At 49.6% G+C, this 24380-nt stretch overlaps 2 pseudogenes; both read right to left on the bottom strand.

Moving 5' to 3' along the window:
• Positions 1 to 336: 336 nt before the first annotated feature.
• Positions 337 to 10410, bottom strand: LOC104915689 (protocadherin alpha-2 pseudogene; annotated as a pseudogene).
• A 3771-nt stretch (positions 10411 to 14181) lies between these two features.
• LOC104915507 (protocadherin alpha-13 pseudogene) lies at positions 14182 to 19680 on the bottom strand (annotated as a pseudogene).
• Between the last annotated feature and the right edge of the window lie 4700 nt (positions 19681 to 24380).

Below are 24380 nucleotides of genomic sequence, written 5' to 3'. Positions count from 1 at the left end.
GAAGGGAAGAAAGAGGGAGAAAACTGAAGACTTTCTCTCAATCAATGACAACCTCAGCTCACTGAAGTAGAAAATCCAGACCTCAGACTCATGGCCAGCTACTCAAAGGTGTACAATCTGACAGCAGCCAGAACTCACCACACTTGATCTCACTCACTCTCACCAATTTATTTCCATTATGAGAGAAGAAAAACAACAGGGTGGGACATTCACATAACAGGAGAGAAAAAAAAATAAGATCCCATTGCATGTCATTGAAGCACTTAGCAAATGTTTAGCAAATATCTTGAATACAGAGAGTACATTTTCCCCTCCCAGGAAAGAACAGCAGCAGAGGGAAGATCATGGGGAGGTTTAATGAAGTCAGCTAGAATTATCAATATTGGGAAAAGCTCCTTGTTTGAGCAACAATATTCCATATTCAAACACATGTGAATAAAAGCCGTTATGGCAGATGTCTTCACAAGCAGGAATCACACACATACAACAGAGAGTAAAGGCACACAAAAAATTAACTGCTCAGGGAACTGCAGAACATCATCGCACCTCGCAGATGGCCTTGCTGTCAACAGTTGCTCAGCTGAGGATGTTTCCAAGTGCCATCAAAGACTGTATCTACTGCGGTGCTCCCAGATTACCAGATCATCCTCTTCAGAAGTCAAGTGGATGATCACAGAAAACAGCAGACACTTCAAACCCATACAGAAGGCAACAGTGTGGCCACATCAATAACATATAATTTCTCATGGTAACATCTCACAGCTGAATTTCTACAGGTTATCGTGGGATCCAGGCCAAGAAGCTCTGTGTGGACGGCCTTCTCTAAAGGTTTTCTACTGGCAAACTCTATCCTATGCCTTGCAAATATGAGCTCCAGCTCAGTCAGCATTTCCCAGCTGTTCTCCAGAGATACGCTCCATCTTCTTCTGAACATCTCTGTGTCCCTCAGACACTTTCTTCTCTGCTAAGGAAGCCAAGGCCCTTCTTGGCACTGCCAACAAAAATTCAAGTCTGAACTTTGATCCATCCTACCAAATGGATCCAGCTCTAAGTCCCAACTCAACACAACCCAAGGTTCTGCAGATCCTCAATTTTGCTCAACAGCACCATTAACGGCTGAGCTGATGCAGAGGCATACACTGGCTGCCTCAGAAACTCTGAAAGCTTTGAACCATCTCAATGATCTCAGATGGGAGATGTTACCAAGCTCTGATCCAAGACAGCACACGTTGTTCTTTGAGCCCTCAAGGATTACATCCACCTCCCCTTGTCTCTTCAGAAATACTGTCTGAGCAGGAGCACCATCATGGAAATATACACAGCTATTGCAGCTCCCAAAGATTCCCCCCATGAACAAGGAGGGAAAATTGGAATGTTACTCTCCCACATCAGATTTCCATATATGGGAGGAAGAAATATCATCATAAAATCATGAGCATTCTGCATACCACATTCCATTACCAACACATTTCTTGTGCCAGGCAGGTCCCAGAGGAAGGGAACACTTCTGATGGGAGAAACTGCTAGGTCAGGTGGAACCAAAGTCTCATCATAAGACACTAGAAAAGAATCCACCACTTTAATCAGTGTGCAGAGGAGACGAGAAAGCCTGGCTAACTCAAGATACATGGAACTGACATTGCCAGATCTTCTGATGTCATCCTCAAACACAATGCCAAACCTAATATGGAAAAACAGTTCTGTCATTCTTGATCTTCCTCGTGATATTGTTCTACAACTTTGTATTTCAAAGCACGCATATATGGAATGGGAAAATACAACACAATGTGTACTGCATCTTCTGTAGAAACAACTTGGTGGTATCAAAGAAAATATTTTGAAGAAATCTATACTTAGAATCATACAATCACAAGGTTGGAAAGGACCGACAAGATCATCTAGACCAACCGTCCTCCCATTACCATTGCTACCACAAGCAAAGGTTGTAAGATTGCTACTTGTTCAAAGGTTATTAAAAAAAAAAAAAAAAAAAAAAAAAAAACAAGTGCCAGTGGTCAACACATTTTTCATTTGTTACTGAGAAGGATCAGCTAAAACACACCTTCTGAGCAGATAAACTTGATGGACACCAGCAAGGTTAGTAGACAGCAGAGATGTGGTGAGCATAGAACAGCAGGAAAGGAGAAAAGCATCACCTTCAGAGAAGGCCAACAGGATGATCAAACTTTGCTACTGCTTCTACTTTAAAACTCAGAAATTTATATTCTGAAAGTCCAGAATATATATTACTTCAGAAACACACCTACAAGACAAAATGATTATAGGAAGGATAACCGACTACATATACAAAACCAAAACCCAACACAGTAGACGGTATGTTATGGAACAGCAGGACAGGGAAGATGTTGAACTGCCCTCCTTGTAGATAATTAGACCTTGAAAGATTGAGACCATCAACACCCTTATCTACCTCAAATTTGACTTTGCATTCAAAGGTAAAATGCTCACAGCAACACTGAACTCACCAATCATATTCCCCCTCCATTTTGCGGGAACAACAGAAGAATTGATAGAGTTTCAACAATTGCCAAATGAGAGCAAGAGATCCAGGACCAATGTAACAGATGAATTCATAACCTCATAAGATATTCTAGGCATCTCTACACCACGTAATATCTCAAGATCAGGTACTATCTCAACACCTCCAGCTCCCATTTCCCACAGCCTCCTGGTAACATCCATTCCCTATTCTGAACATGGACACAGAAGACAAGCAGACATCTCTATTCTTGTCTTATGGCATAACCCAGGGTCTTCTCAATGACTTCCTTCTCTCTCAAGAAGAAGGAATTCCACCCAAGGTCATAGGAGCAAACAGGCCACGCAGTGTCTCTGCCATACTCATCTCCACCAAATGCCACGCTTGCCTTTCCCACCCCAAATTCGGCTTTGACTTTCACAGACCTTCCCCATCAGTAACAGTACCAAACCTAACAAATCTACTAAAGTACAGCAACATAGACAGTGCCTTGCACATTCTCTGAAGACAATGATTCATGTTGTGCAATAATTCCACAAATTGATAAGGAAATATTACACGGATGTGAGATAATTCTAATGTTAATAAGCAAGGCATTCTTATGTATCAAATGCTCACAAAAGTTGTGTTTCAAAGGTTCTTTTCTATTATTGTTTTTGAAAATAATGGTACTGGTCTTTGTGAAGGCTACTAACACGGAAAGAACATCAATAGAGGCCATCCTGCCAATTCCCCATCAGGAACACAAATTTACAGTCAGAAAACCGTCAAGTCACAAGTGTCACCTTGCACACAATTCCTTCACAAGACAAAAGAAGAAGAGGACAGAATTTTTGACAAGAAACCAGGAGTGATTACCAGGACTGGCAATGAACAACACCTGCTGTGCTGCCACCACAAGACCGACCCTTTGTGACTTGTACTCCTTGAGCAGTCTCAGCTGGAAATACCAGTACCCAGAGCAAACCCTTCCCTCCACCATAAGAACAAAAATTAAGCAATTGTTGCAGAGCAATTAAGCTCTGCAACAGAACAAATGCTGTTCAAGGAGCATACACAAGGGACATCACTGTCAGCACTCAGATGTGACCAACAGATATGCACAAACCATGCTCAGCCCCAAGGCTGCATCCCTCTGTCACAGGGAATAACAGTAAGAACAGTCTATGGAGCAGAACAAGTATCAACATGAATAGAAAAGATACAGCAATAGTTCATATCAACTTTCCCAATTCCATCATCAACTCTGTCATATTAACCAATGTTGACAAATGTGCACCATGGGCAGAGGGAATCCTGAAATACCACTGTTACATATCATGTCTTTAGCAGATGAGACCCTAAGAAGAAACTGGACCTGATAGGAGCATAGCCTACACTGAGCGTCACTAAACACAGGAAGTAGTGCCTGTTGGACATCCAATAGATGTTTCCATAAGAACGACTCACAGCTCATCAGTGCAGGGCTCTACTAGGCAGCAGCCTTGCAGAACTGATGGCTCTATCGCATTGATTTTCTTCCATTAGGGCAAAAATAAGATACTGAGTGAATAGTGACAAAAAAGTTCCAAATCAACAACTGAGGACCTCGTGTATGAATGCGAATGTTAAATTAACAACAAACGATAATTTTGCACAAAAAAAGTCCAAAAATGCAACAGCAGTGCATGGATGGAATGGGAAGAAGAACTGACATTAAAAGCTCTTCTCCGTACATTAAGAAACGATATGTCACAATCAGTATAAAACCGACATCATTGTTTTATCAGCATGAGATGCTGCAACAATTCTACATGGCCACACATGGAGAAGAATTGACAGCTCAACCTCCAACAAAGCTTTTACAAATACAGCCCCAGGGGAAAATGCCTGGTGGATCACAATGTCCAGAATGTCAAGCAGCCCTTCAATGTTTACATAACAACAAACAGAAATGGCAAAACTCATATCACAGCAGCTCACTCAATTGAATTTAGTCCACCAAAAAAAAACTCCTATACAGAACAGCTAAACTCAGAGACTTTCCAAATCAACAACTACCGGGATGGACAAAACCATACAGGCAAATGATGAATTAACATTTTCACAGAACCGCACAAAACAGACCCATAAACAGAACAGCAAAGAATGGCTATAAGTTGAAATGGAACAGAGTCCAAAAGCACTTGCCTTAAACGTCTGAGAATTACCAAGACCAATACCCTACTAAAATCAGCATCAGATCCACAACAACATTATAGCATCACACATGGGAAGATAATCCAAAACATATCACTCGAAAATGCATTTCTCAACAACAAGCATATCAGACCAAAGTAGATTCTTCTCTTAACAAAGCGCAACAGAATACGGCTGCCAGAACTCGCAGCTCCGGCAGAGAGAAGGAAGTGCACGGAAAACACAAAGAGAGAACAAAAAGACTAATGGAAAAATCGAGAAGTAAAGAAAGAAGGAAGACGGGTGGGCGGCCCGCGAGAGGCACTGACCGTGTCCAGCAGAGAGGGCGGCTCGTGCGGCGTCTCCTTCGGCGCGGGGCCGGGCGGCGGCGGGCAGTTGGGGCTGAACACCATCAGGTCGCTCTTGCCCGCGCCGTCCGTGGCCACGCACAGGCTCCGGCTCTGGCGCTGCGAGTACGACCAGCTGCCCACCTCGCTGGCGCACACCAGCGTCGCCGGCCCGGGCCCCGCCGGCACGGCCGCCCGCGGCGCCCAGCGCCCGGCCCCGTACAGCACCGCCGCCAGCACCAACACGCTCGACACCGCGCAGATGCCCGCCACCAGCCACACGTTCGTCGCCGCCGCCGCCGTCGCAGACCCGCCCTCCGCGCCCGCCGCCGCCCAAGGCCCCGCCCCCGCCGACACCGCCCCCGCCCCCGCCGCCGACACCGCCGCCTCGCCGCCCTCCACCAGCGACACGCTCAGCGTGGCCGTGGCCGAGCGCGGCGGCTCCCCGTGGTCCCGCACCACGATCAGCAGCCTCTGCCGCGGGCCGTCCGCCTCCTCCAGCGCCCGCGCCGTGCTCACCTCGCCGCTGTACAGCCCCACGCGGAACGGGCCCTCGCCCCGCGGCTCCCGCAGCTCGTAGCGCAGCCACGCGTTGTAGCCCGAGTCCGCGTCCACCGCGCGGATCTTCGCCACCACCTGCCCCGCCGGAGCACCCCACGCCGCCCGCGCCCACAGCGACCACGACGGCGACGGCGACGACGCCGAGCCCGACGAGCCCGACGAGCCCGGAGAACCCGCCGAGCCCGACGCCCACGGCCCCGGCCCGCCGCCCGCGAGCGGCAGCAGCTCCGGCGCGTTGTCGTTCTCGTCCACCACGAACAGCTGCACCGTGGCGTTGCCGCACAGCGGCGGCTCCCCCGCGTCCACCGCCCGCACCTCGAACTGCAGCACCTGCAGCTCCTCGTAGTCCAGCGGCCGCAGCGCCCGCACACGCCCGCTCTCCGCGTCCACCGACACGTAGCTCGACGCCGGACGCCACCCCGAGCCCCAGCCCGAGCCAGAGCCCGAGCCCGAGCCCGCGCCCATCCCCGCGCCGCCCTCCCACACCGAGTAGCTCACGCGCCCGTTGCCCGCCTCGTCCGGGTCCCGCGCCCACAGCCGCGCCAGCTCCGCGCCCGCCGCGTTGTTCTCCCGCGCCAGCACCGTGTACACGGCCTGCGCGAACGCCGGCGCGTTGTCGTTCACGTCCGACACCGGCACCCGCAGCCCGCGGCTGGCGCGCAGCGGCGGCGCCCCGCCGTCCTCCGCCCGCACCTCCACCTCGTACTCCGACACCCGCTCCCGGTCCAGCGCCTCCCGCAGCACCAGTGAGTACGAGCCCGCGAACGTCGCCACCAGCCCGAACGGCGACGGCGGCCGCACCGCGCACCGCACCCGACCGTTCGGCCCCGAGTCCCGGTCCGACACGCTCAGCAGCGCCACCACCGTCCCTAGCGCCGCGTCCTCGGGCACCGGCACCGACAGCGACGTCACCCACACCTCGGGCGCGTTGTCGTTCACGTCCAGCACCTCCACCACCACCTTGCAGTGGCCCGACAACGGAGGCGTCCCCTTATCTCCAGCCTCGATTTGCAACTCGTGCAAACGGACGACCTCATAATCTAGGAGTTCCTGGAGCCGGATCTCCCCCATTCGAGGATCAATACTGAATACATCTCTCTCTGACACAGGAACAGAACCGACGATGCTGTAGGAAAACTCCTGGTTAAGTCCTTCGTCCGGATCCGTGGCTGCCACTCGCGCTACCAGCGTCCCCTCCGCCGCGTCCTCCGGCAGCTGCACTTTATACACCGACTGGTTGAACTGCGGCGCGTTGTCGTTCGCATCCAGCACCGAGATCACCAGCTGCACCGTGCCCGTCAGCGCCGGCCTGCCCCCGTCACTCGCCGTCACCACCAGCCGGTGCTCCGACAGCGACTCGCGGTCCAGAGGGTTCGTCAGCACCAAAAATAATGATTCCAAATGATCCTCGCTTCGCTGCACATCCAGAGTGAAGTGCTCGGAGGGACTCAGTGTATACGAGAGCTGCGCATTCGATCCGATATCTGCATCCGACGCGCCCTCCAGAGGAAAACGCGAAGGCAGCGACGAGTTCTCTGCGATGCTGATGTTTTTGGAGGCGGCGGGGAAGCGCGGCGCATTGTCGTTGATGTCGGTGACCTCCACCTCCACGTGGAAGACGCGCAGCGGCCGGTCCAGCAGCACCTCCAGGCGCAGGGCGCACGGCGCGCTCTTCCCGCACAGCTCCTCCCGGTCCAGCCGCGAGCTCACCACCAGCGCCCCGCTCGCCCCGCTCACCTCCACGCTCGCCCGCCGGCCCCGCGACACCAGGCGCAGCCGCCGCGCCTCCGCCTCGCCCGCCTCCAGGCCCAGGTCCTGCGCCAGCCGCCCCACCACCGTGCCGGCCTCGGCTTCCTCCGGCACCGAGTAGCGCACCTGACCGCCGACCAGCGCCCAGGCCGCCTGCAGCACCAGCACCGCGGCCCCCCAGCTCCGCCGCGCTGCTCCACCGCCGACCATCGCCTTCAACGCCGCACCGCTCCTTCTCTTCTCCGCGACACGCACCTCCCGACCCGCCTGCTCCGAACCCTCCGGCCGCGCTCGCCCCCGCAATCCTTCCTCACGGGACGCGCCTCCTCCTCCCCGCCGCTCGCTCTTGCTCTGCCTTCTTTTCCACGGGCACCGGAAGGTGTTCCCCTCCCTTCCTCGGATCGCATCGCACGTTCCTTAGCTCAGAGCGCCATCATGTGGCTCGCAGAGGGAATTGCCTATGTGATTCTCTGCGTCTCTCATGCGTCGGGATTAAATTCGACTTTTTTCTTTTTTTTTTTTTTTTCATTCTCTGTTTCTTACACATCAGTTTCCTTCTTTTCTTCTTCTTTTTTTTTTTTTTTTTTTTTTTTTTTCCTCCTACGATCGATCCTCCGTATTTTTCGTTATTCTCGTTCAGTAGAAGGGCGTTTTTGCTGGAATGCAGAGAGACAACCAAGCCTTCATTCACACTGGTCTTCCAGTTAAAATGGGAGAACCATGAAATGTACTGAATAAATTCCTTGGTTAGTGGGGCTAATCATACGAATATTGGCATCATTGTTCTCTTGTTGTACAACAAAGTTTTTTTTCAACCATGCTCTATTCAAGTGTCTTTCAAGACATTTCTTGCTGCAAAATAACTTGAAAAGCCACTTGTTCCAAACAAACTGTGAAGCGATGTTGCACAGCCTGGTGGTTCATGTTTTAATAGGATGTAGCACAGGGAGGCACATGGAATGACATTCTTTTCTTCCACTCGTGTTCATAGAATTACGGAAACACAGAATTGCTGGGCTTCGAAGCCACCTCTTGAGATCACTGAGTCCACCCGCCATGCTTTCGCAGGTTCCCCACAGCAGATTGCGCATGTAGGCATCCAGACATGTCTTTAATATCTCTAGAGATAGAGACTCCATAAACCTCTCCAGGCAGCCTGTTCCAGAGTTCTTGCCCTTGGCAACAAAGAAGTTTATCTTGTGTTTGAATGGAATTTCCTTCTGTTCCAGTTTCTAGCCATTGACATTTGTTCCATTATTGCTCACCAACAAAAACAGTCCATCCCACTGACTTGTTTGACACACTTTAGATATTTATTAACAGTGATTAGATTCCCCCTTCAGCCTTCTCCTCTCCATGCTAAACAGACACAGTTCTCCCAGCCTTTCTAAGTACTGGAGATGCTCCATGCCAATAATCATCTTTATCATCCTCTGCTGGACTCTTTCTAGGAGATCCCTGCCTTTTTTGAACTGGGGAGCCCAGAACTGGACACAGTGCCCCAGATGTGGTCGCAGTGGGGCAGAGCAGAGGGAATGGATTACTGTTCCTTTTAATGCAACCTATTTGCTCATGACCAAACTGATGGCCACCAGGACAGAGGTTGCTCAGCTTTGCACAGCTTCTCTCCAGCAGGTCAGCTCCAAGTGCGTTTTGATGCATGCGGTTATTCCCCCAGGTGTGAGACTCTAAGCTTGCTCGTGTTGAACCTCTTCAGGTTCCCCTATGTCCAACTTGACAGTCTGTCCAGGTCTCCTTCAATGGCAGCACAGCCTTCTGGTGAGTCAGGAACTCTTAGCAGCTTTGTATCATCAGCAAACTTTCTGAGAGTAGAGTCTATGCCTTCATCCAGATAAGTAAAGATGATGTTGAGTGAAACTGGATCCAGCACCTAGAAACCTTTCTAACATGATAGAGAGCGGTTTGGTGGTCATTTCTGCCAGATCTCTCATCACTTGCGGATGCACACCATTGGGCTCCAGGGATACTGTTGTGAAGTGCTCAAAGGTAACAGATTGCTGAACAAGAACAAACTGCGAGTACTGACAGTATATCACCACTTCCCTGCAGATAAAACCGTCAGATGCAGAGGTAAGATGAAATGCACTGAACATAGGTGGGCAGAAATGTAAACATATTGTCTTATTTTCAAGATATTTCTTTCAGACAAGATAGGGTTGATATTTTGGGTTTGGCATCTATGGATTATCCATTTTTTTATGTATTTAAGATTTCAATTTGTCCTCAGCATTTGCTGCACACATCTTGGTGGACAAGCATGCTAGACACAGAAGCTAAAAGTTACCATTCTTCTCTGCCCTGTCACTGAAAAGCAAGAAAAAAAGAAACACCACCTACCTACATAGCTCTCTTCTGACAGCCTTTACAGCACCACCTACACTGCACAACAGCAGCAGTCAGGCCAAGGTAGACAGCAACTCGCATCATCATATCTTACAGCTCAAAACATCAAAGATGGCCCAGGGTCAAGCAACATGCTTCTCTTTGCTTTCGTGCTCCAACTTATCACTGATCCATGTGTAAATCTGCCACTTCAGTACTGAAGACTGTCAGGCTACATGGAACAGTAATGATGGCTAAAGTCCAAATCCATATGTACTCCCCGATGCCAGTGGAGTTTGATTTATACCATATGAGTTCAAAGTGAAAATGTAATGATGTATTCCTTTTTCTTCTACAAATTTGTATTTTACCTGAATTGGCATACACAAGACTACCAAAAGGCTAAAACCAAAATTGCATAAGCCCAAGAATAAGCACTCCAACATATAAATACCCCAACAACACAGTGACAAAATGTACGGTCGTCTGCTGATTGCGTGTTCTTTTAATATGAACAACTTACCTATAGTATGGCTGCAGTAGTTGCTCCTCATTAAGAAAAAGAACACTATTACTGGTCAGTGCACAGTGCTCCCTGGAACACATCTATCACAATGGAAGCAACAGGGAGACTTGAAAGATAATGACATTCACTCCATCAAAACCTCAGATCACAAAAGTAGAAAATACAACCCCAGACTCATGGTCAGTGCTCAAAGGTGTGCAATCTCACAGCAGCCAGAAGCCAGCACACTACACCTCATCCTCTCTCACTAATGTATTTCCAGTGTAAGAGAAGAAAAAAAGCAGAGTGAGATTTATAAAGCGGGAGAAAAAAACAGAAAGGTCCCCATATCATTACAATTAAACATACGGTTTGCTTCTTCAACATACAGGAGCGCTTCTTTCCAACCAGGGGAGAAATATCAGCGGAGAGAAGATCACAGGGTACAAAGAAGTCAGCTAAAATCATCAACACTGGGAAAAATTCCTGTATGAAAAAGATCATTCCACATTCAAACACAAGTGAATAAAGTCACATAAGGAAGATGACTTCACAAGCAGGACGTCACAAGTACAACAGCAAGTGAGGACACACAGAATCTGATTGCTCAGGGCACCAAATAGGCTCATCACATCTCACAGATGGCCTTGTTGTCAACAGTCACTTGGTGGAAGGCCTCCCCATGTCCCACTGAGGGCAACATCTGTTCTGCAGCTCTCCTTACTGACTCTTCCTCTACATAGCGAAAGGGAATGTTCAGGGAAAAAAGGGCACAGACACTTCAAACATATGACGAGGAACAAGTCTCGCCACAAGGAATGACGCATAGGTTCTCATGTTAATGTCTTACAGCTGAACATTTGGAGGTATTCAGAGAACGCAAACCAGGCAGCATATTGTACTTGATCTCCTCTCCAGAACTAATTCTTGCAACCTCTATCTCAGACCATGGCAAGAAGTATCTCCACTCAACCATTTCCAGCCTGTGGCCACTGATTCACTATATAATTTACCAAGCATCTCCATTTCCCTCGCACAAGACTCTCCACTGCTAAAAACTCCCAGGATCAAACACCCAGGCCATACTTGGTGCTGCTCACATGATCACTGTCACAACACAGGCACATTGATCCATCCCATTGCCTGGTCACAGCTCTAAGCCCCACTCTGATCACGACCCATGGATGTGCAGACCTTCACCTTCCCTCATCACTGGCAGCATGAACAGCTGGGTGGCTGCAGAAACACACACTGTCTGCCAGCCTCTTCCCAGAAGCAGGAACTGCACTCTGAATGTTCTGCACCTTCTAAGAAATGTCATGTAGAAACTATAAGCAGAATTACATCTGACTTCTTACAGATTGTGGCATTAGTACTGGCACAGCTGAGAGTAACTTACTCAGTACTTGAGGGAAACATTCATCAGAGAGTAGACAGCATTCTGCACCTCACATCCCATTACCAAACACATTTCCTACATCAGCCAGGTGCAAGAGCAGGAGACTGCATCTGGTAGAGGAAGTGCTCACCCCTTTGCAACAACATGTTTTTAAGGCATACAGAAATAATCACATTCTTTTTATCTGCACTCACGAGACATAAGAAAGCCTGGCACCACAGGCATATATTGAAACAATACTGCAACATCCTCTACAGTTTCCCGCTTTAACAAACACTTGCCTAGCATGGAAAAACTGTTCTTCCATTACTTCTTATATCTTTGTTTGTTATTCCATAAGTCTCCATTTCAAATTGCTTACATCATGCATAGAAATAGAACACAGAATATGGTTGTTCTACGTCAACCTCTCTGGAATCTCCTTATGTTACTAAAGTGGTAAGAGTGTAAAAAGAAAAACAGACGTACGCCAATGATAACCACGTATCAGGACTATTGCTATGAAGGATCACTAAAAAGGAGGACACTGTTTCTGATGGCACAAACTTGGTAGACACCAGCACGATTTGCCAAAAGCAGAGATGTGGCAAGTAAACACAGCTTCACGGGTGTGTCCGCCAACAAGAAAACACCACCATATAATATGGAAGAAAAAAATGGACTTCATTTCACAATGCTCCATCTGTGCGACTCCTTCTACCCAAGCAGCAAGTGTTCATGCTCAGAAAAAGGATTGAAAGCCCAGACTGCACATCGCTTCCAAAATAGGACTACAGTGCAGAATGATTCTAGGAAGGAAAACCAAGACTATACAGAAATTAAAATAGCAAGGTGAAAGTGAGTAAGCTATGGAACTGCAGGACAGGGAAGGTGTTGAATTCTCCTCTTTGGACATAATCAGACCTCGAATGGATGAGGCCCTCAGCAGTCTACCTCACTCACATTCAGCCTCACACACAAGAGCCAAAACACACAGGACATCATAGAACTCTCCTGGGATCTCGCTGATCCATTACTCAGACATCACAGAATTAATTACATACAGCTAAGGAAAGCCAAGAGGAGCAGAAGAGATTCATGACCAGAGAGAGAGACATATTCAGAACATCTAAAGACAGCGTAGTGTAGTCACGTCAACACAATGAACTACCGCCAGATCTGGAAGGCCTCCCATTTCTTACGGCCCCGGGTAACCCAAACCCCACTCTGAACAACGGATACAGAAGACAAGCAGCCTCTATTCCAGCTCCTACTCCCCTTCTCAATCCAGCATTGACACTGCCCTTCACTGAACCATCCCACCAATCACAGCTAGTAGTCCAACTGCACCAAACAAACCGGTGTCATATGCACAGTGCCTGGCTAACCTTCTGCAGATAACCCTCAATGTTTTCCAATGCTTCTGCAAATTCAAATGAAGACGCTACACACTGCTAAGCAAAGGAATTTCTAATATTAATGAGTAAGGCGTACTTATGTTTCATCTGAATTCTATAGGTGGGTTTCCAAGGATCCCCTTTTCACTTCTGATTTTAAAAATGACACGGGTGCTTTGTGAAGGTACAGCTACTGATGCAAATACTAAAGGAACATCTAAAGAGGTTCAGTACATCCTCCAAAACACGAGTCTACAATCAGAAAACTCTCCAGGCACAACTATCCCTTTGCATCACATCCGCTTCAAAGAACAATGAAAGAAGAAGAGGACAGAATTTTTGAAAACAAACTATAACTGATAATAACGCAGTCAGGGCCAACGATGGTGACTACTACATGCTGGACTGTTGCCTCAAGAACGATTCTTTGTGACTTCCAGACATTCAGTACTCCCATCTAAAGATGCAGCACACATCACCTTATAGGATTTGTAGAGTCAAGAATGTGACACAGCAAATCAAAAGAGGCACTTATGTCTGTCTGGGACAGAACATCACAAGCAATGAAAGCCTCGTGTCCAGCTGCAGGAGGAGAACTCCAATAAACACAGCCCTGTGCACTAACAGCTCCAGAACCCACAATCACCTTTAAGAAACCACAAATGGCAATGAGAAGTCATAACAGGTTACAGCCAAAACTTGTCCCACAATAATTAATGACAAAAATAATAAATTAAGCAAAAACCAACCCATTTTCATTGAAAAGATTTTGAGTGCTTACTCTAGAGAAAAGTGTTACAGAAGTACCCCGAGGCATCCCCTCTCCCAACATTTGGAACAAAAATTCATCGTTTTGCATCACTTCACTTGATGAACAAGAAACATACCAAAGGGACATCACTGTAACACTCTGAGGTCACCAGCAGGATACAGAAAAAGTCCGTAATTATTTTCTGACATTCCTACTATCACAACTCTGCCTGACGATCTAATGGAGATGGAGACACACCATACTCAGACAGAACGCTGAAGAAACAATCAATATACTGAAATGTGTCTCTTGCAAAGGAGAATGAAGGAAAGAAACGGACCTGTTACCAGCACAATCACACTTCACGTTATTAAAAGAAGAGGAAAGTGCCCGGTGACCACCACTACCAGAATGACCCTGGGATGTCGAGAACTCCTTCAGTGTTGCACACTATTAGGATCAGTCTTGGCAGAAGACTTGTAACACAGGCAGCTCTATGCAAATGACTTTATTCCACCAAAGGAAAACTCCAATACGAAACATCAAGCCTCAGAAAGAAGTTCCAGATAAACAATTAAGGAGATCAGGGATGGACAAAATGGTAGATGCAAACGTAAAACAAACATCTTCATACAATTGCCACAATGGGCCCATAAATAGAACAGCAAAGAACGGAAGTTCAAGTGGAGTAGGGTCCAGTAGTGCTTGCCCAACCTAGGTTAGAGTAAAAACAATGTGTGACAATGAGGAAGACACAACCATTCCTCAAACAAAAGAATGAGATCCAACAAAATATTCAAGCTTCACGTATGGAGAGAAAACTGCAAAAACAATAATACTCTTGCAAGAAGTATATCAAAACAGAGAATGCAAGCCACCAGCAGGTACTGCTGGACATCCACAGCAGTAGAATAGACCTGTGAGAACTCCAACTTCCAGCGTGGATAAAGGAATGGAAGAAAGGAAGCAAAGAAAAGGAAAGAGAGAACAATGGGAAGAAAGAAAAAGGAAGGATAAGAAGAAAGCAGGAAGGACTAGGCAAAAGGCTCGCGAGAGGCACTGACCGTGTCCAGCAGAGAGGGCGGCTCGTGCGGCGTCTCCTTCGGCGCGGGGCCGGGCGGCGGCGGGCAGTTGGGGCTGAACACCATCAGGTCGCTCTTGCCCGCGCCGTCCGTGGCCACGCACAGGCTCCGGCTCTGGCGCTGCGAGTACGACCAGCTGCCCACCTCGCTGGCGCACACCAGCGTCGCCGGCCCGGGCCCCGCCGGCACGGCCGCCCGCGGCGCCCAGCGCCCGGCCCCGTACAGCACCGCCGCCAGCACCAACACGCTCGACACCGCGCAGACGCCCGCCACCAGCCACACGTTCGTCGCCGCCGCCGCCGTCGCAGATCCGCCCTCCGCGCCCGACACCGCCCAAGGCCCTGCCCCCGCCGACACCGCCCCCGCCCCCGCCGCCGACACCGCCGCCTCGCCGCCCTCCACCAGCGACACGCTCAGCGTGGCCGTGGCCGAGCGCGGCGGCTCCCCGTGGTCCCGCACCACGATCAGCAGCCTCTGCCGCGGGCCGTCCGCCTCCTCCAGCGCCCGCGCCGTGCTCACCTCGCCGCTGTACAGCCCCACGCGGAACGGGCCCTCGCCCCGCGGCTCGCGCAGCTCGTAGCGCAGCCACGCGTTGTAGCCCGAGTCCGCGTCCACCGCGCGGATCTTCGCCACCACCTGCCCCGCCGGAGCACCCCACGCCGCCCGCGCCCACAGCGACCACGACGGCGACGACGCCGAGCCCGACGAGCCCGACGAGCCCGGAGAACCCGCCGAGCCCGACGCCCGCGAGCCCGGCTCCGCCGCCGAGCCCGCAGCCCACGGCCCCGGCCCGCCGCCCGCGAGCGGCAGCAGCTCCGGCGCGTTGTCGTTCTCGTCCACCACGAACAGCTGCACCGTGGCGTTGCCGCACAGCGGCGGCTCCCCCGCGTCCACCGCCCGCACCTCGAACTGCAGCACCTGCAGCTCCTCGTAGTCCAGCGGCCGCAGCGCCCGCACACGCCCGCTCTCCGCGTCCACCGACACGTAGCTCGACGCCGGACGCCACCCCGAGCCCCAGCCCGAGCCCGCGCCCATCCCCGCGCCGCTCTCCCACACCGAGTAGCTCACGCGCCCGTTGCCCGCCTCGTCCGGGTCCCGCGCCCACAGCCGCGCCAGCTCCGCGCCCGCCGCGTTGTTCTCCCGCGCCAGCACCGTGTACACGGCCTGCGCGAACGCCGGCGCGTTGTCGTTCACGTCCGACACCGGCACCCGCAGCCCGCGGCTGGCGCGCAGCGGCGGCGCCCCGCCGTCCTCCGCCCGCACCTCCACCTCGTACTCCGACACCCGCTCCCGGTCCAGCGCCTCCCGCAGCACCAGCGAGTACGAGCCCGCGAACGTCGCCACCAGCCCGAACGGCGACGGCGGCCGCACCGCGCACCGCACCCGACCGTTCGGCCCCGAGTCCCGGTCCGACACGCTCAGCAGCGCCACCACCGTCCCCAGCGCCGCGTCCTCGGGCACCGGCACAGATAGCGACGTCACCCACACCTCGGGCGCGTTGTCGTTCACGTCCAGCACCTCCAACAACACCTTGCAGTGGCCCGATAAAGGATGAAATCCCTTGTCCTTCGCTTCAACTTGCAACTCACATAAACGGACGTTCTCATAATCAAGGAATTCTCGCAGCCGGATCTCCCCCGTCCGTGGATCAATGCTGAATGCATCTCTCTGAGATGGAGGAACAGAACCGACGATGCTGTAGGAAAACTCCTGGTTAAGTCCTTCGTCCGGGTCCGTGGCTGCCACTCGCGCTACCAGCGTCCCCTCCGCCGCGTCCTCCGGCAGCTGCACTTTATACACCGACTGGTTGAACTGCGGCGCGTTGTCGTTCGCATCCAGCACCGAGATCACCAGCTGCACCGTGCCCGTCAGCGCCGGCCTGCCCCCGTCACTCGCCGTCACCACCAGCCGGTGCTCCGACAGCGACTCGCGGTCCAGAGGGTTCGTCAGCACCAAAAATAATGATTCCAAATGATCCTCGCTTCGCTGCACATCCAGAGCGAAGTGCTCGGAAGGGCTCAGTGTATACGAGAGCTGCGCGTTCGATCCGATATCTGCATCCGACGCGCCCTCCAGAGGAAAACGGGTACCCGGCATGGTGGTTAATTCCGCGATGCTGATGTTTTTGGAGGCGGCGGGGAAGCGCGGCGCATTGTCGTTGATGTCGGTGACCTCCACCTCCACGTGGAAGACGCGCAGCGGCCGGTCCAGCAGCACCTCCAGGCGCAGGGCGCACGGCGCGCTCTTCCCGCACAGCTCCTCCCGGTCCAGCCGCGAGCTCACCACCAGCGCCCCGCTCGCCCCGCTCACCTCCACGCTCGCCCGCCGGCCCCGCGACACCAGGCGCAGCCGCCGCGCCTCCGCCTCGCCCGCCTCCAGGCCCAGGTCCTGCGCCAGCCGCCCCACCACCGTGCCGGCCTCGGCTTCCTCCGGCACCGAGTAGCGCACCTGACCGCCGACCAGCGCCCAGGCCGCCTGCAGCACCAGCACCGCGGCCCCCCAGCTCCGCCGCGCTGCTCCACCGCCGACCATCGCCCTCAACGCCGCACCGCTCCTTCTCTTCTCCGCGACACGCACCTCCCGACCCGCCTGCTCCGAACCCTCCGGCCGCGCTCGCCCCCGCAATCCTTCCTCACGGGACGCGCCTCCTCTTCCCCGCCGCTCGCTTTTGCTCTGCCTTCTTTTCCATGGGCACCGGAAGGTGTTCCCCTCCCTTCCTCGGATCGCATCGCGCGTTCCTTAGCTCAGAGCGCCATCATGTGGCTTACTGTAGGAATTGCTCCTTCTCTTTGTGTTTTGCACTGTATTCGCTTCGGTTTTGCCTTTTCCTTCTGCTTTAAATACCTTTATGTGTACATACATTTTTTCCTCAATTATTCTCTCAGCTTTTCACTGCTCCAGCTTATGTTTTATCTTTTTATTTGCAGTTAGCCACTAACTCATCTTTTACGCTTGTTTTTCTATGTGAAATGGGCAGCATGTGGCTCGCGCAGGGAATTGCCTCTCGAGCTTTTCTCAAGATCGCGCTGGATTCCCTTCATTTTTACTATTTTTCATTCTATTCACTTCATTGCTCCTTCAGTTGTTTTTGTTTCTTTTTCTTCTTTCTTTTCCCAAATCTTTACCTACAGCACTGTACAAGTTCCTCAAAAGTGCTTGTCTTTTTAGCTACAGAGATAGTCTTTGAGTAACTTTTCATCCCTCCTTTCCAAATGAAATGGGCGTGCAGGAAATGCATTGAATTTTGCTTTGTGGGGCATCTTCCACGTTGACTTTGATCAGTGCTCCTCTGTTGAACCCATGTGGTTTACCTCAAATGTTTCTGAAAACACACTCCATTCTCTTGGCCTTCCATACATTTCTTTGAGCAAAAAATATCTAATATGAATGTAATTTTTAACCTTAACAATGGGATGCTGAGGTTCACTGGCTGTTCATTTAAGTCTTAAACGGGTTGAGTGGAAGGAGAAAAGTGGGAAACAGTTCCCCTTCTTACATTCATGACCTTACTCGTTGCGGGAATTGCTTCTGTGCTTCTCTGTGTATCTCACGGTACGTTCGCTTCAACTTTTTTTTTTTTTCCCTCCATTTTCTTGTTCTCATTCTCTGTAATTCACGTCTCTTTCATGTTGTTGGGTTTTTTTGTTTGTTTGTTTGTTGGCATTTTTGTTTTTCTGCCGATTCTGTACTCGCACCACTTTTCACTTGCTTTATTTACAAGAAGGCACCAACTATCTTTCAAACTTGTTTTTCCAATCAGCTGCCATGCCTTCATCTGCAGTGCGGTTCCTGCAATGAGAATATGTCTGGTTTCCCTATTAAGGATCCTTTCCTTGTCATGGAAGCATTTCATACTTGCGCTGTTCACATGCCCTTCTGATACACATATTTGAGAATATATACACTTTTCTTGTAGTGAAAACATCGGAAAGTGTGACTTCACTTGCCGTTGATCTATGTCTTTCAAAGGGAGGAAAGTGATAATCAGATCATCTTCTTGCACTCTTGGTCGATGGGTTCTTCTCACTGCTCCCATCCTTCGGAACAGAGCAGTACGGCGATGCATCCTTCCTGGGTACATCTCCCAGGGAATCGCCTGCCCACAGTAGGACAGGACGGAACGGATGCGAAGCGACAGCGAAGTGCCGGGAATGCCGATCTGCCCCCGCTACTCTGTGGGCGGAGCTGAGGGAGGAGGAGGTGAGAAGAGTTGTGCTCAGCATTCGTGGGGACTGTCGGGGGAGGAGGTGCGAACAGCCTATATTATTGATCAGTGAGATGTTTCCTTCTGATAAGGGTTTAGATTTCAGCTTTTTGGATATCTGTATTTGCCATGTGCACTCGCCATCTTTAGCTGGCATGTCAGAGGTGTGAGATACTGGAGCCAGCACCTAAATTTCACTTATCTTCTCTCCCCATTCCAGTAAAGCCAGGTGCAGGGCAGTGGGAGGATTTCTGATCACCGCCTGAATATCGAGGGCAGAGTCTGACATTTGCCTACACAGCTCTTCTCTGTTCCACCTCAAATTCACTGCCACTGTGAGAAGCCAGGCCAAGGGTGAGTTTGGTTTACACCATCTGAGTTCAACCTCCTATGTATCATACCTGCACTAGTATGCACATAACCACCATAACTACTCCAATCTGGGTAATACCCAGGAAATAACACATAAAGGGATCACAACTAACAATGCAAAAACATATTAATTGTCTACTGATCGCATCTTCCTTTAATATGAACAACTTACCTGGACTGGAAGATGTTTTCAAAAGTATAAAAGACACAAAAACAGCAGGGAACAAGGACATACAGAATTTGACAGCACGGAACCATGCAGAAGCTCATCACACCTCACAGATGGTTAAAGGCCTTCCCATGTCCCATCTAAAATATGATACAGTTTAGCTCTCTGAGCTTAATCGGTCTTCCTCTGCATGCACCTAGATTCCCCTGAGGCAGACACCACAGAAAGCCTCCAAACACACAAACTGAGGCAGTAGAATGGTACCACAAAGAACACACAGCTTCTCAAGCTCAAAAATGCCTCACAAGCGAGTTCTGGGTGATCTGAGAGGATCCTGGCCAAGCAACGCTCTGTGCCATGCCTCTTCCCCAGGTTTTCCTCTGGAAAATTCTACCCTGCACTCCAGGAAAACATTGAAGAAAACAGGCCCTGTTCAACAAGTAGCACACACAAGGGATATCCTGTCTGCACTCCAAGGCAACCAAAGGAAAAGTACCTGCTGTGTCCTGCCACAGGGCTGCAACCCTCCATCAAAGGAACTACAGAGGAGTCAGCAAGAACTGGCAAGGATGGTCTCTGGGACAGAGGAGTAACAACACATTTCAGAAGGATACAGGAGAAGTCCCTGTTGACTTCCCTACTACCAGGATAACTCTGACAAGTGAAACATTGTCAAGAAATATACACCAAGGGCAGAGAGAACCCTCTAATCCTTGTTGCTGTCTCAAGTCGTTGAGAGTCCTTGTTGCTGTCTCAAGAAGTTGAGAGTCGAATAAGAAGTCAAATCTGATATCAGCACGCTCAGAAACACCCAAGACAGACAAAACATCCTGGTAGACCACCACCACCACCAGGACTCTTCAGGACTGGTAGTCCTCACTGATGTATAGAACTAGGCAACAGCATTTGTAGATCTGGTGTCATAGCCACTCTATGGCATTGATTCTAGTCCATCAGAGAAAAACCCAGGATACTGGGCAGCTCACCTCAATAAGAAGATCCAAACCAACAGCGGAGGAGCTCTTGGATGGACAGTGACATGGATGTGTTTGTCAAACAAACATCATAACGGGATTACACAATAGAATTGACAAAAGAATAACAACGCGTGGCTGATTCAAGGAGATAAAGAGATACCAATGGTGCTTGTGTCACCCAAGTTACATGAAAAAAAAACTTATGAGAGTGAATCATAATCATACACCTACATCACTGTATTAGTAGTATCAGATGTCACACCAATTTTCCAGCTTCACACATGGAGATATATATATGTGTATGTGCTTATCATTGATTTTTGCTTCCATTTGCCTTTTCTGTCTTAGCAAATAATAGCTTTTATCTCAATTCCCCTGTTCAGTTTTGTTTACAATAATCTCATTCACCCCACCTGGAAGGAAATGAGTGAATAGCTGTGCTGTGCTGAGCTGCCTGTCAGGTTAGAAATCCACACAAACACTACAGATGAGCCTTTGAATTTTTCAGTCCTTATGGAAATTCAGATGGAAATACTACACACAAATAAGGAAAAGTATTTCTGATGTGAATGAGCGAGGCGTTCTTATGCTTCCTATGAAATGTATGGAAGTATTTATAGACTTGTTTTCTTGTTTTTCCTTCCTCTTTCTGAAGAGAAAGGCACACAGTCTTTGTGAAAGTATGGGTACTGATGCAAACTGAATCAACATCCAAAGAGACAGGCATAAATCATGACAATTCCCCTTACAGGAACACAAGCCCGCAGCCAGTAACCTCTTAACTCACAGCTGTCACCCTACATCTCATCTTCTGCACACAACAACAAAAAAAGAGGACAGACCTTTTCCCCTTCCCCCCAAAAAACAAGCATAAAAAGCCAAGAATCATAGCAGCATCACTAATGCCCATGAATATTGCCTACATGACTGTCAGCAGCACACTAACTCTTCATGACTGTTTTTTATCTCTGTCAGGTGGAAATCCTATAAACCATCAACCAACAGCATTTGTAGAGGCAACATCATGAATGTCAATCAAAATAGGCACTGATTTCATCCTGGGACAGAAGAACTCAAGCCGAGAATGCCCTGTATCCAACAGCAGGGCTAGAGCTGTGGGCACTCCCACCTTGGGTACCAGCCCCACTTGTACCTAGAATCATCTTCTGGAACAACACATGGCAAGAAGACAGGGCACGCTACACCTCACAAAAGGTTCCCTCTAATAAATGATCTAAAAACTAAATACAATTTCCTTGGAAAGTTTTCATCTGATAATTGGGCAATAATATTTTGCAGAAGTACCCTGAGCAATCTTCTTCCTCCATCCCGAGAACAAAAGTTGCAGGCTCTGCATCAGATGACCTTCTGCACAAGCAGGCCCACACAATGGACGTTGCTGTCAGCACTCAGAGGTGACCAACACACAAGCAAAAAACCACCAGCCGTGATCAGCCCCAGGGCTCACCCTTCTGTCACAGAAAACAATGTGGCAGATGTTTTTTAGAGAATGAATACAAGAAGGACAACAGGGAATGAGGACACGCAGAAATTGAGTGCACAGGGCCCTGCAGAACCTCATCGCACCTCACAAATAGTCCTGCTGTCAGCAGTCACTCAGTTGAAGGCCTCTCCAACTCCCATTGAAAACAGTTGCTGTGGTGCTCTCCTCTTGTTAGGTCTTCCTCTACATAAGGCAAGGGAATGGGGAATGCCCAGGGAAGACAGCAGACAGGCACTTCAAACACATACAACCTCATATGGTAACGCCTTACAACTGAATTTCAGGACATTCAGAGAGGATCCAGGTCAAGCAACACTGTGCGCTTGGCCTCTTCTCCGGTTTTTCTACTGTCAACCTCTATCCATTGCTGTAGCAAATAAGATTTTCAGCATACAGTTTCCAGCTCTTGTTCAATCTCACTCTTTCTTTACCTAATGCACAATATTACCTCAGACAATAATCTTCACTGCTAAAGACACACAAAACTATATACCCAGGCTGTACTTGACCACTATCACAACACCTGTATGTTGATCCACCACACAGACTGAACCCAGCTCTACGTCCCTATCTCACTATGACCCAGGGCTGTGCAGATCCCCACCTTAGGATCATAGGATGGTTTGGGTTGGGCGGGACCTTTAGGATCATCTACTTCCAATCCCCCTGATATATGCAGGGTCACCTCCCACTAGACCAGGTTGCCCAAAGTCCCAGCCTCCCTGAAAGCCTTGAATGCTTTCAGGGAGGGAGCATTCACAATCTCACTGGACAATCAGTTCCAGTGTCTCACCACCGCCACAGTAAAGAATTTCTACCTGATATCTAGTCTAAATCTTTCCTCTTCCAGTTGAAAACCATTTTCTCTCATCCTGTTACTAACGTCCTTATAAAACTCCCTCCCAAGCTTTCCTGTAGGCCCCCTTACGTACTGGAAGGTCGCTAAAGACTTTCCCTCACTACTCACATCAGGAACAGCTGGGGGGTAACTGCTGAGGCTGGCAGTGTCTGCCAGGCACTTCCCAGCTGCAGGAACCACACTCGGAAGGCTCTGCACCATCTCAGCCATCTCAGACAGAAAGGATACCAACACCTGCATCACATTACTCATTGGTAGTGGCACAGCTCTGATCACTCCTCTGGAAAATCAGAAGGAAACGTTCATCAGAAAACAGTCACCACTCTTCATCTCACATTCCAACACATTTCCTCTAGCAGGCAGGTGCCAGAGGAATGGAGTGTCCCTGGCTGGGGAAACGACACATCCCAATGGAACTCACAAACTCTTGTTTCCACAAGGAAAGAAGCACTCCACTTCAATTGCCACTCACAGGAAATAAGAAAACAGTGGCATCAAGGGATATGTGGAACTGCCATTGCCAGATCCTCTGAAGCCATACTCTAGCAAAATGCCTTGCCTAAAAATTCTCTGTTTCTTGCCATTATCTCATGGTGTTCCGTAACTCTCCATTCTCAAAACACATTAACAGCATATGTGTAAAGGGAAAACGTAACTGGGGTTTTGCTGCATCTACCTCTCAAGAAACAACTTTGTGGTGTAACAGCGATGAAAATCATTTTTGCTCAAGGGACGTAGGAAGAAAAAAAACCCAGGTGTCACTGGCCACCTCATATCAGATCATTTCAGAGAAGGATGAGCAAAAAGGAGGATGCGGGTTCTAAGGAGACACACTTGGTAAACAACAGCAGGAAACAGTGAACAAAGCTCCACAGATAAGCCAAACTGTGGGATTAGTAGCCACCAGCAGTGTAACAGTATCTCAAAATAACGAAGGAAGCCAAGGATTCCTTTTGACAGACTCTGCGTGCAGTATTCACCTGGAACATTAAGTTCATTCATTTCTCCTCCTCCCAAACTCAGAAAAGGAAGAAAGGAAAATGATCAGGTCCATAGAAGGCTGACAGGATGATCACACTCTGCAACGCCTCCTACTTGGGCAGGAGGTCTTCACACTCACAAAGAGAGGTTTGAAACACAACAATGCACACCACTTCAAATACAGGCCTGCAGAACAGAATGACTCTAGGAAGGAAAATCAACACGTACAGAATGCAAACCGCATTCACTTAAGTCACTTAACTCAAATTCAGCCTCACACATTCATGCATATATGGAACTCAACAGTGACTTCCTCCCTCCAATTTCCTGTGAATGACAGAAATTATTACGCAGTGTTGAAGAAATCCCGCAAGACTGGGTGGAATTCAAAACAAGAGCAAATCATATATTCATAAACTCAAAGGAAACCATGAGCATTTGGAAACTATTTACTATCATGGGAATGGAAAGGCCTCAAAGTATCACTTATTAAGGCATCCTAGTAATCTCCGCTCCCCACTCTGAACACATGGAAGACAAACAT

The sequence above is a fragment of the Meleagris gallopavo genome, chromosome 15, assembly GCF_905368555.1.
Source record: "Meleagris gallopavo chromosome 15, MGAL_WU_HG_1.1, whole genome shotgun sequence".
Lineage (NCBI taxonomy): Eukaryota > Metazoa > Chordata > Aves > Galliformes > Phasianidae > Meleagris > Meleagris gallopavo.
Note: the sequence above shows the minus strand (reverse complement) of the source record. Positions and strands in the feature narration are given on the sequence as shown.